This window comes from Panthera tigris, chromosome B4 (assembly GCF_018350195.1).
Source record: "Panthera tigris isolate Pti1 chromosome B4, P.tigris_Pti1_mat1.1, whole genome shotgun sequence".
Lineage (NCBI taxonomy): Eukaryota > Metazoa > Chordata > Mammalia > Carnivora > Felidae > Panthera > Panthera tigris.
This window is the reverse complement of record NC_056666.1, coordinates 985,790-1,000,245: the sequence shown is the minus strand read 5'-3', so window position 1 is coordinate 1,000,245 and position 14,456 is coordinate 985,790. Positions and strand designations below refer to the sequence as shown.

At 48.6% G+C, this 14,456-nt stretch overlaps 1 long non-coding RNA gene across 4 annotated transcripts; it reads left to right on the top strand.

Annotated features, from left to right (window-relative positions):
* Positions 1-324: 324 nt before the first annotated feature.
* LOC102961573 lies at positions 325-9,008 on the top strand. 4 transcript variants are annotated; one of them, XR_006219555.1, is made up of 6 exons: positions 325-1,062; positions 1,433-1,654; positions 2,246-2,397; positions 3,003-7,004; positions 7,505-7,671; positions 8,338-9,008. It is a non-coding gene; the product is annotated as an uncharacterized LOC102961573 (long non-coding RNA). The 4 variants fall into 4 exon arrangements; XR_006219552.1 differs by having other exon boundaries at positions 7,505-9,008; XR_006219554.1 differs by lacking the exon at positions 2,246-2,397 and adding an exon at positions 2,007-2,128 and having other exon boundaries at positions 6,925-7,004; positions 7,505-9,008.
* Positions 9,009-14,456: the final 5,448 nt, after the last annotated feature.

Sequence of the window (14,456 nt, the reverse complement as noted above, 5' to 3'; positions counted from 1 at the left end):
GCCGGGGAACTCCAGGACTCTGGGGTTCTCGAGGGCCCAGGGCGGTCTCAGGGCGGGGTGTTTGCCTCAGGATCCCGGAGGATTCGGAGCACCGTGGTCGTGGCCCGCTGGCGTGGGCTCCCCAGGAACCGACGCCCTGGTTTTGCGTCTTCTGCGGCCTACACCGACTCTGGACTTGTGAATGCAGCGAAATCTTAATGAATGAGTAACGCGACAGCAGAGTCGTCCGCGGGGTGGGGGCTACCAATCTCCCCACCCCGGCCCCGGCCCCGCCCCCGGTCTGCGAAGCCAGACCCCGGTCTGTGTTCCCAGCCTCCCCGCCCCCCAGAGGCTCCCCGGGTGTCTGATCCCTGCCTCCTGGGCTCCTACTCCCCCCGCCCCCAGCCAGCCTCAACTGTCAACCTCTCTCTGATGCCTTGGCCATCGCTTTCTGTCTTCCCAACTGCTTCCCATCTGCTTAAAACCCTCCTGTCTCCATTCCCCGGACATCTCTCATTGCCTGTTCTGTTGGCTAATTTACCTGCCTGCCTCCCCGCCCAGCTTGTCCTCAGGATTTTGCCCTCCAGCCCTTGCTCTTCCTCCCTGAAGTCTCTCTTTTAAGGTCCCCTGACGGTTGCCTTGCATGGATTCCTCTGAAAAAACAGATATTTCCAGTCCCAACTTCTCTCTCAATGCCAGTCTGACATTTCCAATCAATTGTGAAATGCCCACCTGTGTGATTTCAGATGTGTCAAACCAGGCATTTCTGAAAATCAAAAACTCGTCTTCTCCCTGTAAGTAGACCTATCCTCACGCTGCCATGCCAGAGGGCAGCCTGCGCCCTGACTCCCCTGCAGACTGCAGAAAAAGGACTTGCTAAGTCCCAAGAACACAGGGCAGAGAAGACAAAGCCTGATCCAAGGCAGAGGGTTGCAATTAGCCCCACAAAGTGCATTAGGAGCATCAAGGGGGGGCCGGTGGAGACAAGCCCTCTGGCGTCTGACAGACGAGAAAGTTGATAAGGGAGGTGCATCTGGACACTTACTACTGTAACTTCTGCTAACAGTGTGGCAACTCCCTCAGGTAACACATGTCGTGGTAAGCCTATGGACTTGTGACCATGTGCTGAGCACTATTCGAAGCGCTTAACTACGTATTAACTCACTTAATTCCTACAACCCCACAAGGCGGGTGGGTAAACCAAGGCATAGGAAGCTGCTCACTAGCCTGTGGTCAAACAGTTAATGGTGGCAGAGTTGGGTTTGAACCCAGGTGGCCTGGCCCAGCATTTTTGTTCTTGACCATTAGCTGTTCTGCTTCTCCGTCACCTTCTCAGATCCTTTCAACAAGTCCTGTTGTTGTTACAGAAACTTCCTATGTTCTGAAGTTGAAAATAATTTTGAATCACGATTCTCTCAGTTATTAACTATAATGCCCTTTTTTGTGTTATCAGGAGGTTAGATAAATATGCCTCCTATGTCTCCGTGGCACTTGCACAGAAAGCCTCTGGGATAATCAGGACTCTGTGGCCACAGTCACCTGCTGAACTGCTGGACAGCCCCGCAGAGCTCTGCTGGTGCCCTTCCTCTCCCTCGGGTGCCCGTGAGTTCCCTCAGCCCCTCCCGTCGCCCTCACGCTTACGTGGCCGGATCCTCCTTGAAAATCCAATATTTAGGTAAGTCCAACCAATCCTTGGCTTCAGACAGACAACTATCCTTTCTTGAACTCCTTCCTCCCTCTAGGCAAAAATCGAACAACTTCTTACATTTCTACAGGTCATTAACGTTTACAAAGTGCTATACTTTTTAGTATCAGCAGTATTCCCAACAACTTTGTGGTGTGGGGTTAACATAGGATTACAGGTTTGCTTCTCCCCAAAATCACGTGGCTCTAAGTGGCAAACAGGATGGGACCCCACTGGCCTGTAAATGCAATCATTATATATAGACAGTATATGGAGGGGACAGAACTGTTTAAAATGGTAATAATAATATAAAGTCAATATACGTGATGTTGGTTTTACACAGAACAGTTGAAGCCTACTTGGTCACGTAGAACAGAAGAGGAACCGTTCTTTGAAAGAAACCCAAAACAGGACTCTTGACAAAGAGCAAATACATTAACATGTGTGTCAGAAAAGAAATGTGAGGTAATTTTGTAAATCTTATCAGTAAAAAACTGACAGGCCTTTCATATTTTTACTGTTCTCTCATGAATTTGGAATCATATTTGCCAAAAAAAACAATAAACACTTGCCATGGTGAAGAGTCCAAGGCCTCAAGTCCCCACCCCAGCTCTGCCCTGTACAAGCTGCATGTGCTGTGGTGGGTGAGTCAGCTCCACGGAGCCCTGGCCCCTCTTTGCCAAGTGGAGAAATCATGTCCACCCCCAAAGGATTGTTCACGGTGATTAGTTAAGGTATGTGCACAAAAGCATAAGGCATAAAGTAAGAGATGTTAATATGAGGGCTGACTTTAACATAATTTTATATGAAAACTTTATTGGGTCAGCACAAGGTAATGTACTTCATTGCCATGAAGTATATTAAATGTTAGATATCTTTTTTTTTAATGTTTATTTTTTGAGAGAGACAGAGGGTGAGCGAGGGAGGGACAGAGGGAGAGGGAGACACAGAATCCGAGGCAGGCTCCAGGCTCCGAGCTGTCAGCACAGAGCCCGACACGGGGTTCGAACTCACAAGCTGTGAGATCATGACCTGAGCTGAAGTCGGACACTTAACTGACTGAGCCACCTAGGCGTCCCACTTTTTCTTTTTTTAATGTTTAGTTATATTAGGAGAGAGAGACAGAGACAGAGAGAGAGACAGAGAGAGAGAGGGAGTGGGGGAAGGGCAGAGAGAGAGGGAGATGCAGAATCCAAAGAAGGCTCCAGGCTCTGAGCTGTCAGCACAGAACTTGACACGGGGCTTGAACCCATGTACCGTGAAATCATGACCCGATCCGAAGTCGGACACTTAACTGATTGAACCAGCCAAGTGTATTAAATGCCAGATTTCTTACCAGAGATACTCGGCTCCCACATGTGGCAATGAAATCATCCCTCCGAGCGCGTCGTCATGCACACTCTGAGTTCTTTGCTAGCTTTGTAAGGGACAAGAACCAGCACATGAACAGAAGAGACGTATGGAACACCCTCCGGTCATCGTGCGTCTATGGGTGTGACGTTGGGGGAGGGGCTGTGGGAAAACGAGGCCACTCGCAGGAGCTGCGCAGCCGGGAGGCGTATCTGAACGCCCAAGCCCGGCGGTCCGGAGCCGCACAGCCGGGAGGAGGTGCCCAGCATCGCACACCACCTGCGTGGTGATGAGAATCATCGTCCTTCCCTTTGCACCTGCCCTTTGCCTGGCTCAGCGTGGCTTCCTGGGGACAGGTGTGTGTCCCGAAGCACTAAGAGGCTGCTGGTGTCTGGGGGCCCTTTTAGAGGAGATTCGGAAAAGCCACCTGCAGCGAAGGCAGGTCACCAATTCTTGAGCTGATTTCCACCGTGTTTGAAGATGTCTGGTGACTCGGGCTCCTCAGAGGGTGAGCCTCGTGGCGGAAGTAAGCCTTGGCTGTGGCGAAGGACCCTCAAGGGTGCCCTGCGGTGCTTTCCGGCGACTTCCGCCGGTCGGGGTCCGTCACGGCAACAGGCTGTCTTCCATGCCTGTTGTGCGGAATTGGTCTTCTCTGTGGTACTTTCTTGTTGCTGTGATTGTCACAGATGAAAAGTACGTTTTGCAGCAGAATCTGTGCCTGGGGAATGTGATCAAACTTCTTGCCTAAAAGGAGCCTTTGTGTGGGTGTTCGTACTTCGCCTTGCGTAGCTGTGCGGTATCAGTGTGAGGACCCTGCCCATCCGTGAACACTTCTGATCCACTGCCCACAGGCCGGTGGCTTGGCGCAAGCCTGCTGTGCGGTCACCTTTCGCTCACTGAGTCACCATCACGGGACCTTGACCACCTACCTGCCCCTCCCGTGCACCTCGTCGCAGTGCTTGGTGATGGGGCTGCCGTTTGCTGTTCCGGACCGGCCCGGCCACACCTTCACACAGCGGGACGTGTCCGCCCTGCGGTGCGGAGCCGCCTCCTTCCTCCCGCGCTCGCCCACAGTGTTTGCCCTACGAGTTCCTTCTTTCAAGGAACGGTCGGTTAGGTTCGTCTTTTGGAGTCCGGGGCTGTTACGGCACCGGTGGCCGGCAGAGGCCTGGCTTAACCCGACGGCCCAAGGACTCTGCAGCAACTCACTACTCATCCTCATCCGGAGAACATCTGGTTCCGTGCCACAACTTCCCAGCTAGAAGTCACTTGTTCACACGTTTCAGATACGAAATGTAAAAACCAAGACCCTTATTAGGATGCGCTACGGCACAGCGATCGTGGCCCATTGTGTCGGAGTCTCGAAAACGGCCACAGGGTATGTCTGGGGATACCCAGGAGCCCCCATCCTGTGTGGGAGCGGCATTCCCAAACTTTTGGGGAACGCGGCCTGACAAGGCTGGTAAAGCTGCAGACCGTGCGTGAATGCGGGGAGAGTCAGAATGCCTTCCCGGCCTTTCTGATGGAGGCCGAGGGAGCCAGAAGGGAGCACAGATTCAAGATGCGGCTGCCACAACCCGGTGTTAGAAACACATTTGCCCACAGTGTCAACCCCACACGTCAGCAGCACCGCTTTGTAGTGAGGTATGTATTGTCATCTGTCGTCTTGGTCTTGGCCACAATTCGCCTCCCTGTGGAAGTGATGTGCTGTAAGAGAATCCGAAAAACCAAAACGCGGAGCCCCACCAGACTCCAGGCGGTGGACCAGACCTGGACGACGAGTGGAAATACTTTGTGATGCCCCAGTGTGAATAATAGGACACGAGTCACAGAGGATTGTGTCTTTCCCCCTGTATGCATCCGCTGCTTGTCTGAGGCAATGGAGATCATGTGTTGCTTGTGACCACCCAGTGGTTCAGATCCAGCCCCTATGACCTCTGGGGGGCTCTCCACGCTGGTGTGAGAATGACAGCACCTGTAAGTAGGGTGTGAGCTGACGGAAAGCAGTGTGCTGTGACCACAGCCCAGGACACACGTTACAGGTGACCAGAGGCAATTGTTCGAATTTCTCAGCAAGGCCCCTGGTGCAGCCAGCCGGTCCAGCTAACGTCACCCTCCTGAGACCCAGGTCTCGAGGGTTGTTCCCACCCCGTGCGTGCTCCCCAGTGGAGCCCGAAGGCCAGCCTGCGGCCAGCGCCCCTGACTCCTTGCAGTCAGGAACCTCCTTCTGAGCACCAGGGGAGCATCGGCTTTGACCTGTGAGGCTCTCCTACCACCAGGCTACGCAGCTTCCTTGCGACAACAGAATCACTGTGGATGACGTCCACTCACCCACAACTGAAACTCGCGCTACCAGGAGGCCGCGGGGCTTGGTGGCTGGCCAGTAGACTGCATAAATACAAGACTCCACGTGGCTCGGCTTCACGCCAAATGTCAGAAAGGGAAGGCCAGTGTGCCCCCCAACTCTTGGGCTTGGGAAGTGTGCACGGAGTGAGACCAAGAGGGCAATGAGTGAAGGCGGTGTGGAACAGGACGGTCTTTCCCTTCTGTGTGACTCCTGCCAAGACCCACAAGGTGGATGGCGAGTCCCCGAGGGTGGAGCGCATGGGGACCACCTCTCAGCCGGATGCGGGGCTGATGTCCCTTCCACCCTCCAAAGGAGAGCCAGATGGCCACATTCATTCCTCTTGCTACACTCTTGCTCCAGGTCAGCACGAGGGGCCGCGAATGCCGCTCACTTGTGTGGGGAGGTGGGCGCCCTTGGCCACCGGGTGAGTGGAAACTGTCCTCGGATCAGCTGTGGCCACGGCCACGCTAGGATCCCACCCTCGCCCACACTTTTGACGGGGCGACTTTTGATTGCTGCATTAGGCAACGCTTTGTGGTAAACATCAGGGTTGTCACCAGGAAGTGTGCCACATTATGCTTATGACTTTAAACAACCCAGTTTTCAAATCTACTTTGGAATCTGAGTGAACGTGAACTAGTCCACGTCTCCAAGGTGAGCCGGTGCCAAACACTTCTCCGGGTTGGAGACACTTCCCAAGCTTCCCTGTGGGCCTGTTCTTTGGACTCTTGTCAGCAGCTCCCCCAACTCTGCTAATGAGGTTTCTGATATTGTTGGACTGTTCCAGAACATTCCATCTCAGAAACGCTGGCAAGCCTCCTGGCACCGAGAAAGATGCTGCTTGTGAGTGACTGTCAGCCTCGGCTCTGCATCTGGAGAACCTGGTTATCTTGGGCTCTGTCCCCCTAAAAACCCTCCAGACTCTTTTCTGCAGCCACCTCGAATCTCATTCCACCCAGTGCTCACTGCACAGAAATCAGACTCTGAACTTGCCAGGCTCCTGAGTCTGGGTGGAGTCTGGAGATGGGTCGGGTCTGGGTTTCCCATTCTGCAGAGCCCGCCGGACTAGCCTCGCCTCGCCCAGGCAGTGCTGCACCCCGAAGCCTCTTCCAGGCCTGGCGCCCTCCCCCAGCTCCCCTATCCTATGGCAGGTGCTGCCCGGCAGAGTTGTGGCTGCCGGGGACGGAGCAGGGGGACATGAGCCGGCACCCAGGCGGCTGCTCCCGGAAGCTGGCAGAAGCATGCTGCTGCCCATGTAGACGCCTCCTGGCATGGAAGGGCTGGGCCAGCGCCGGAGATGGGAGTTCACGCCTCTGTGCGGGTGCTTAACCTTTCCTGCCTGTTGACTTAGGAGCAAAGCCAGTCAGGAAATAGGCCCAAGAGCCAGAGGGCACCCAGCCCACATCAACTCAGTACCGACGGAGCACCCATTGTGCTCACCCCTGACATCCTACGCTGCGCAAATGTCCCCAGCAGCAGGGGATTTGGGCCACAGAGTGAAAACCCGCAGCGGTGTGAATCTGTGTTCTCCACATCTCATACCTGCCAATACCTATATTTTCAGAATAGATTTTTGAAGAGCAAACAACCGTGTATCACAGAGTAAGATGTACACCCCAACCCAAGGATCTTAAAGCAAACACGGTGAGTGAAATAAGGAAGTTACAGGCAGGGCACGAAGGGCGGTCTCCAGAAGAGGGGGCTCAGGTGGGGTGAGACCTGGGCGAGGGGTCCCAGACACCTCCCAGCACGGTTCCTGGCAGCAGCTGGGCTGTGACGATGGTGCTCTCACTGGCTGGTCTCACACGGCTGCGTTTTAGTTCTGATGTCCAGGCCACCTCCTACCAAAACTGGAGCAGAGGTGGTTATATATATATATATATATATATATATATATATATATATATTTTTTTTTTTTTTTTTTTTTTTTTTTTTAGTTTATTTTGAGACAGAGAGAAAGGGTGCACACAAGTTGGGGAGGGGCAGAGAGAGAGAGAGAGTATCCCAAGCAGGCTCCACGCTGTCAGCACAGAGCCCAACGTGGGGACTGAAACACGAACTGTGAGATCATGAGCTGAGCAAAAATCAAGATTCCGACACTCAACCGACTGAGCCCCCTGGCGCTCCCCCCTTTTACTTTCTAGAGAAGCAGTTACCAGATCACTCAGAATTTGATGTGGCTTGCATTATATCCCTGCGGGACAGCATGGGCCCAGATCCTTCAGGCCAGGACTCCTAGGGACCTCTGGTTGACTTCTGCCTCCCTCCTGGCCCCACCCCTGCCTAGGCTCCTCCTGGTCCAGGAGCACTGGTGAGTGTCCTGCCCTGGCCTGCCCAGGCCCTGTCCACCTGCCCTCCTTGCACTGATTGCACACAGTACTGTGGTGGTTTGGGCGCCATCTGCCTGGTACCCACTGGCTCCTTGAAGGATGGACAGTAGCTGATTCACAGGCCCACCTCTGTGTTTGTGTCAATCAACCAACCTTCACCGCCGGGAGGAGGGAGGTAACAGGGACCTGACTGTGAAGACTGGGCACCTGAGTAACTTGCTTTTTCCGACAGTCCTCATTTATATCAGTGCTCACAGTTGTGACAGCTGGGCAGTCATTGGATGTAAATGGGCAGGTCCTCACTAGATTCTTTCCAAGGGCTCCCCTCTGGGTACCATGCCTGCAAGGTTGCAGGTGCCAGCACTCAGCCTGCCGCCCTAGTGCCTGGTGAGCGTCCGGGGCAGACACTTGGGCCTCGCTGGCTGTGGTGCGCTGGGAAGCTAAGTGTGCTTGCTGGAGACGGGGGCGGGGGGGAGGGGGTCGGACATGGACGAGGTCCTAGTAGCTCTGTTATGTGTCAGGGGCGGGGCTGTGGGGATGGAGGGCCGTCTGCCATCTTGTAACCCTGCGACCACCCCACACACCTGACTGTGGGTCACTCAGACCCCTGTTCCTTCTCCCCCCTTGCCCACCTGGGACTGTCGAAGCACCTGCGCCCATGTGCACCGTGCACATGACATTGGAGTTTGTTCTTGGTCTGTCTGTGCATCTGTTCATCTGAGGTTCTGACTCCGAGGCCAGGAGGCCAGGAGGCCAGGAGCTGGGGCTGGAACGAGACACCGCTCCCCACCCCTCCCCCTCGGCAGCTGCAGAGCCTTGGTGAATTGTTTGCTTCACTGAACCTCAATGTTCTCTTCGAGAAACTGGAGATAATGAAAGCACGTACTGAGGCAGGAAGAAAACTGTCTCCAAAGACATCCATGTCCTAGTCCTCAGAACCCGTGAGTGCTACCTTCTGTCATGGAAAGGGATGTGATTATGGGCATGGAGCCTTGAGATGGGGAGAGTGCTCTCGATCATCTGGTCCCCTTCTAATTATGCCCGTTCTTAAAAGTGGGGACTCTTTCCCCACTGTGTCACAGAGACATGTGGCCACAGAGGGAGGGTCTGAGAAATGACACGCCGCTATCTTAGAAGATGGAGGAAGGGACGTGAGCCAAGGAATGTGGAAGCTTCTAGAAGTTAGAGAAGTCAAGGAACAAATCCCCCAAGTCAGCTTATAAATCCGGGGCAATGTCCGTGCTTTGTATTTCAGTATACCTCACAGTAGCTAGAATGGTGCTGGAGCCATAAACTAATAAAATTTAGAGATTTAGAACTGGAAAGGATCTCTCCAATGATTTTGTTCTACCACGATAAGCAATGTGTTGATCACAGATGGATGGCTGGTGGAGAGATAGATGGGTAAGTGGATGAGTGCTTGCGTAGATAGATGGATGGGTGCGTGGGTGGATGAGTGGATGGATGAAATAGCTAGCAGCCTAAAATGAGGTTTTGAGATATTTGTGGGATTTCTAAATGATTTCAATCCTTTCATCAGAGTTCAACCTGTCTCTTTTCCTCTCTTTGTAAGCCATACATAATAGAAAAGTTGACTGAGTTAACTCTAACCTGAGTTAAATATTGATCCTTGAGAACTCCGTGTTGAATAAGACCAAAACATCTATGGTCATTTACATGTAACACTCAGATATCATGTATCCTTCAGGTTCATTAAATGCATCAGAATGCACTAGATCCCAAAAGGGGAGGTAAAGAGTGAGGAGGTTTCCAGGTTTCTGGAGACGCACAGATTCACCTATAATTCATCTGTCACGTGGAACATTGGCGACAGAAGGGAGAGGTTGAGAAACTTTGGGTGGTTCAGGATTTATTCATAGGTTTGGCACACTAGAAGACATGATGATCAAAAATATGGCCCTTAAAATACAAATGCCATGGGTTCTCAAAATAGTGGAAATGGAATCATTAATATTGAACCACAAGAGAACCAAACAAACCGATTCTCCTAATTTCTGTTACTTCTGTGAGTTGTTACTACTCCTCTGGCCTTGCCCCCATTCCTAAATTGGATCTTTCATGACCTCAGATCAAGTCTGTCACTGTGAACACTACTGTCTTCAGAAAGCAGTCCAGGCTGCGGGCCTCCCACAAGGCAGTCACCGAGGACAGGGGCCTCCTTGTAGCCCTGCTACAGACTTGTCGCTGGCACAGCCCCCTCCCAACAGATGTTGGTCGAGTTCATGAACTAATCAGTTACATATTGTTATTTAGCCAGTTTCCATCTTCGCATTGGGACAGACCTCAAGCCCAGAGATGGTATGAGACTTGACACAGCTAGTTAATGGCAAACCACAGCTGGAATCCATGTCTGTTCATAACTATGCCAACACTTTTCCACCTTAAGATACTCCAGAGAGGGGGCTCGTCCTCTCCTGTGGAATGAGGCCAGGGCCCCGTGGGGTCTCATTGGACCATAAGGCTTCCTGTTCCCAAGTATTGGAGGAGTCTCTGGTTTATTAAAATCATCGGAGTCATTCAAGTTCCTGTTCCATTTATAGCCCAGCCATCAGATGAGCTGTGGTGGCCCTATTTCTGTCCCAGGCTCTTGGTGTCAGGGCTGGCTCCTTTGGGGTCATGGAACAGGATTTCCATTCCAGACTTGCACCACATAGCCCCAAGGATGGATGGCAGGTGGCTCAGAGCTAAAGTTTCCAACTGAGACGCATCCATTCAACACGTGTTTATTTCATACTAACATGCTGGGCACTGCTGTAGGCTCTGGGGCACAGAAGTGAGCAAATCAGAAGCTCACACAATGGAATACTACACAGCCATGAAAAAGAATAAAATCTTGCCATTAGAAAGAACATGGATAGAGCTAGAGGGTGTTAGGCTAAGTGAAGTAAGTCAGACAGAGAAGGAAAAATACCCCATGATTCCACTTATATCTGGAATCTAACAAACAAAGCAAGACAAAATGAAAAACAGAAAGAAGCCCATAAATACAGAGAACAAATAGGGGTCTGCCAGAGAAGAGAGGGTTAGGAAATAGACGAACTAGGTGAAGGAGATTAAGAGGTGCGAACATCCACTTATAAAATAAGTAAGTCAGGGGATGAAAAGTACATAGCATAGGGAATATCATAGGGAAAAAAAATCCTGCAACTTTAATGAATTCATTTATCAGTGCTAATAGTTTTTTGGTGGAATCTTTAGGGTTTTCAATATGGAGTATCGTGTCACCTGCAAAGAGTGAAAGTTTTGCTCCTTCCTTGCTGATGTGAATGCCTTAATTTCTCCATCTTGTCTGACTGCCGTGGCTGGGATTTCCACTACCACATTGAATAAAAGTGGTGAAAGTGGACATCCCTGTCTCGTTCCTGATCTCAGCGGAGAAGCTCTCAGCTTTTCACCACTGAGGATGATGTTAGCTGTGGGGTTGTCATACATGGCCTTTATTATATCCCGTCTATACTTTGTTGAGAGTATTTATCATGAATGGATGTTGACTTTAAAGTTTTCGCTCTGGGGGCGCCTGGGTGGCGCAGTCGGTTAAGCATCCGACTTCAGCCAGGTCACGATCTCGCGGTCCGTGAGTTCGAGCCCCGCGTCAGGCTCTGGGCTGATGGCTCGGAGCCTGGAGCCTGTTTCCGATTCTGTGTCTCCCTCTCTCTCTGCCCCTCCCCCGTTCATGCTCTGTCTCTCTCTGTCCCAAAAATAAATAAAAAACGTTGAAAAAAAAAATTTAAAGTTTTCGCTCTGTAACCATGGAGTACGATTTTAGTTGCAGATTGTTCACATATGGGTCACGTTAAGAAAGTTTCCTTCTATTCCCAGTTTATTGAGTGTTTCCATCATGAAAGGGCATTGAATTTTCTTAAATTCTTTTTCTGCATCCATTAAGATGATTATATGTTTTTTTCACCTCCATTCTATTAATGTATCATATTCCACTGATTAATCTTCATACGTTGAACCATTCTTGCAATCCAGGAATAAATGCTTCTTGGTAATGGTGTGTGATCTTTCTAATATGGGGCTGAATTCAGTGTGCTAGTATTTTGTTGAGTTTTGCATCAATATTCATAAGGGATGGTGGTCTATGGCTTTCTTGCAATGTCTATGTCTGGTTTGGGTATCATGGTAATTTGATAACTTAATTTTTTAAATCCTTGCCTTTTAAAATAAATTCCAAGGATGGGGTGAATATACCTTTCTACATAATTAAATTTGGTATATTCTAGAACAGGTGCAGTTGCCTGCCTAAATGTACTTACTAAAAAATATTTCCCATTCCTAGTTTTGTAACACCTGAGAATATCACTTCAATTATTTTGAGGGGTTTTAACATATCTTTCAAAAGTTTTCAAAACAGGGGCGCCTGGGTGGCGCAGTCGGTTAAGCGTCCGACTTCAGCCAGGTCACGATCTCGCGGTCCGTGAGTTCGAGCCCCGCGTCAGGCTCTGGCCTGATGGCTCGGAGCCTGGAGCCTGTTTCCGATTCTGTGTCTCCCTCTCTCTCTGCCCCTCCCCCGTTCATGCTCTGTCTCTCTCTGTCCCAAAAATAAATAAAAAACGTTGAAAAAAAAAATTAAAAAAAAAAAAGTTTTCAAAACAAAGTTATACTTAATTCAGCTTAATTAAAGAAGTCCTTTTTGGGGTGTAATATTGCAAAAATTATACGATAAAGATAGATATCAAATTTCAAATTTCCTTTTGAGAAAATTGCTTCCCCTAAAACATTTCCTTTCATAGTTTTAAAGACACGTGTCATACATTTTGACACTTAAACCAAATCTGAATACTTAGTTTACTTCAACCATTATGCAGAACTATTCCTTTTCTAAGAGGGTAAATTGCTTCTATTACACAGTTGCAAAATACCTGGAAAAAAAGTAATTTGCACCTCCATTCCTCTCTAAAGTGTATTCCTTTTGCATGTCTATGAACTTCATATAAATTTATAAAATTTTATAGCATTTTCTGATATTAATATAGCCAGCCACATTAGCTCTTTTGAAATTAGATTTTGCATGGTGGGTCTTTTTCTGTCCTTTTACTTTCAATCTGTCTATGTCTTTAAGTTTAAAACATGCTGATGTAGATAGAAGATAGTTAGATTTGGTTTTCTCCCAGTCTAATGATTCTATTCGAATATTCAGACTATTTCTAGCTAATGTAATTCCTGATAAAGCTGGGTTTAAGTCTGCCATCTTGCTCTTTGTTTCCATTTGTTCTTTATTCTCTCTTTCTTCCCTTCTTTCCATTAATAAGTAATTGTTGGTATTTCATTTGTTGTTTCTATTGGCTTTTTAGCTGTGTCTTTTTTTTTTTAATATCTTTTAATGGTAATTCTAGTGATTACAATACACCTTCAGTTTATCACAGTCTACCTTAAGTTAATGTTATAAAACTTCATATTCATTGTAAGAAACAATATAATATTCATTTATTCCTTAGCACATCACGTTGTTTTACTTTTATGTGCATCATAACCCCCCAATATGCCATCATCACCATTATCATAATCATCATCATCATCATCATCACTATTTCTTTATTTTTAAAAAATCTTGTAGTATTTTATTTGAATAAACCCATTATAATGGCCTGAAACAAAATGATCAGCATAAAAGGAAATTACAGCGTCACTATATTTATACAAGAGGGAGCAGCAAGGGGCACATTTGTAAGTGCCTATAACACTGTTCAATCGATCCACGTTAAATACCATAAAAGTAAGTAGTCAGAATGCAGCGTCATATACATGCCATTGAAAAGGAAAGGGGAACATTTACAGAGTTAAGCTTTTGTATAACGTGAGTTTTGATCTGCTATGTTTAAGTTAGCAAAAAGCCTTACAGTTTGTGTGAAATGGTCGTGTGCCCTCATCTCACCCACCACTAGATCAAGACACTGAAACTGAGAAGAGTTCCTTCCTTATTTACAGCTTTATTCTTGACATCCCTTTTTGAGACCAAAACGATTGTGGAGCTGACTCGTACCTGGAGTAATTACAAAATACCATGGTCATAACAACAAGAGCCAAAAGAAGTATCTACCATCGTTTTACCTTTCAACTGCTGAGGTCACCTACGACACAGTGCAAGAAAGCACAATTGTGCATTCACGAGTTGACTGTACCAACCTCTGTAAAAATTTAGGAATGAGCACATCCGAGTAAATGGCTACTTCTTTATCTCACAGAGTAAAATCAAGCATTTTCTACTTTAAAATTATTTCTGTGTAAAACAAAGACAGAACTCTTGGAGGTCAAACAAGGAAAACAGATAGCAAGTGGAACGCACTGTTAAGTCATGAAACAAAGAAGAATCTTCAGTAGAAGTCAGGCAGTATAATCCACAACCTTTTTAGGGGAGTACTTATTCCCAGCAACCATCACATCTCTGGCAAGATCTCATTTAAAAAAAAAAAAGTCACAAGTTCTAAAAAGTTAATAATCCACTCTCTGAAATCAGATATAAAACTATGACCAACAGAAGATACACAGAGTAAACGGTTTTACTAAAAGCTGTTGACGTTTCCATCAGCAGTAACCATAGGGAGCTGGCTGGTTGTAACCACAGTGTCTGTATCCGTGGGGGTAGTAAGTTTCATGTCTATACTGCAGGTAACTGTTACCCCAGGATTGTCCATGCCGCTGATTGGATCGGGTGTCAGTTTGCCACCCCCACTGGTTTGACCTCTAAACAGTCTATTACCTTGCAACTGATCGCCTCTGTGTCTCTGGCTCCCAGCAGCTC